Below are 2,500 nucleotides of genomic sequence, written 5' to 3'. Positions count from 1 at the left end.
GGGGCCAGCACGAGCAGTCCTCCGCGGTCCCCTGGCCCTGCGCACGTTTGTCTTCGAAACCGAGCATCAATGCCACAGAAAGTGCCGGGGCGCCAGCTGGAGCCATCATCCGCGTTGCCATGGCTCGCTTGGCCTTGGCTTGCCAGGCCCCGACACGAGCAATCGCGCATTTTCTTTGCAACCGACCATCAATGCCGCCCAACGGGGCCAGCACGAGCAGTCATCCGCGGTCCCCTGGCCCTGCGCACGTTTGTCTTTGAAACCGAGCATCAATGCCACAGAAAGTGCCGGGGCGCCAGCTGGAGCCATCATCCGACGTGCCATGGCTCTGGTCCCATGGTCTTCGCAACCGAGCATTCGTGACACCCGCGGGGCCAGGACACCAACCCTTCCGACACGAGCATTCGCGCATGTTCTTTGGCCACACAACGGCGCCAGCACGAGCAAAATCATCCGCGGTGCGGTGGCCTTGCACGGCCTTTTGTCTTTGGAACCAACCATCAGTGCCACGGGAAGTGCCGGAGTCCCGGCATCCGCGGTGCCAAGTCATTGCGCCCTTGGTCTCTGCAGCGGGGCATGCCGGGCACTCCCAACCATTGCAAGCAAGCAAGCAAGCAAGAAAGAAAGTAAGTAAGTAAGTAAGTATTACATATAGGGGCGGGACATGCGGGGAGATCTGCGAAACGTGCATTACGGGGCACACGCGTACCTACCGGGGCATACCGACCCCTATTGGGGCACACGTGTGCATATCGGGGCATACCGGGCCTATCGGGGCACACGCGTACATACCGGGGCATACCGAGCCCTACTGGGGCACACGTGCGCATATCGGGGCGTACCAAGCCTATCGGGGCATACGCATGTATCCCAAGGCATACCGAGTCTATCCGGGCATACGCGTTCATACCGGGGCGTAACGGGCCTATCGGGGCATACTTGGGCATATCCGGGCAAAAAATGCCCAAAACTTGCGCAACCTTGGCAACCGTGGTCCATTCCTCTCTATATGCCTAGCCTTGCCAACCGTGGTCCATTCCTCACTATATGCCATGGCCTTGTGCCCATGGTCTTCCCAAGACAGCGTCCAAGGCCCCCGGAAGGCCAAGGGAGCCCAACCCAGCAATGCCCTGCTATGGCAAGCCAAGGCCAAGCATTCCGGTGCCTATCCGGGCAAAAATGCAATTCCTCTCTATATGCCTAGCCTTGGCAACCGTGGTCCATTCCCCACCATATGCCATGGCCTTGTGCCCATGGTCTTCCCAAGACAGTGTCCAAGGCGCCCGGAAGGCCAAGGGAGCCCAACCCAGCAATGCCCTGCTTTGGCAAGCCAAGGCCAAGCATTCCGGTGCCTAACCTTGGCAACCGTGGTCCTTTCCTCACCATATGCCATGGCCTTGTGCCCATGGTCTTCGCAAGACATCGTCCAAGGCGCCCAAAAGGCCAAGGGAGCCCAACCCAGCAATGCCTTGCTAGGACAAGCCAAGGCCAAGCATTCCGGTGCCTATCCGGGCAAAAACGCCCAAAGCATGCCCATTCCTTAGCCTATCCAGGCAAAAACGCCCAAAATCTGCACATTCTAGTGCCTATCCGGGCAAAAACGCCCACCAGCATGCCACCCTCCTATAGGGTTTGCGCAACCAACCAGCCTAACCACCAGTGGCAACCAAAGGTGCTGTTAGCGACGACTTCTGAAGACGCAACGAGACGCGACGTGTTTGCGCCCAGACGCGACGAGACGATGCGGGATCTGCGCCCAAGAATGCCTAGACCCGTCGACTTGATGCGGGATCAGCTCGCCCAAGCATGCCTAGTGTGCAAGGCCTGTGTGCAAGGCTAGTGTCCAAGGCTAGTGTGCAAGGCTCATGTGGAACGCTAGTGCGCAAGGCTAGTGCCCAAGGCTTGTGTGCCAGGCCCGTGTGCAAGGCTAGTGTCCAGGGCTTGTGTGCATTGCTTGAGTGCAAGGCTTGTGTGCATTGCTCGAGTGCATGGCTTGTGTGCAAGGGTTGTGCGCAACGCTAGTGTGCGGGGCTTGTGCGCATGGCTAATGTGCACGGCTTGTGTGCATGGCTACCGTGCAAGGCTAGTTTGCATGGCTAGGGTGCAAGGCTCGCATGCGAGGCTAGTGTGCAAGGCTGCGTGCAAGGGAAGCGTGCAGGGCGAGTGTGCGAGGCCACTGTGCACGGCGCCAGCACTAGCGAGCCATCATCCGCGTTGCCATGGCTCGCTTGGCCTTGGCTTGCCAGGCCCCGACACGAGCAATCGCGCATTTTCTTTGCAACCGACCATCAATGCCGCCCAACGGGGCCAGCACGAGCAGTCATCCGCGGTCCCCTGGCCCTGCGCACGTTTGTCTTTGAAACCGAGCATCAATGCCACAGAAAGTGCCGGGGCGCCAGCTGGAGCCATCATCCGACGTGCCATGGCTCGCTTGGCCTTGGCTTGCCGGGCCCCGACACGAGCAATCGCGCATTTTCTTTGCAACCGACCATCAATGCCG

Source organism: Tasmannia lanceolata, unplaced genomic scaffold, assembly GCF_043159265.1.
Source record: "Tasmannia lanceolata isolate RefF3 unplaced genomic scaffold, GAP_Taslan_0.1 ptg000057l, whole genome shotgun sequence".
In the NCBI taxonomy this organism is placed as follows: Eukaryota; Viridiplantae; Streptophyta; class Magnoliopsida; order Canellales; family Winteraceae; genus Tasmannia; species Tasmannia lanceolata.
The sequence above is the reverse complement of the archived record's forward strand: the minus strand, read 5'-3'. Positions refer to the sequence as shown.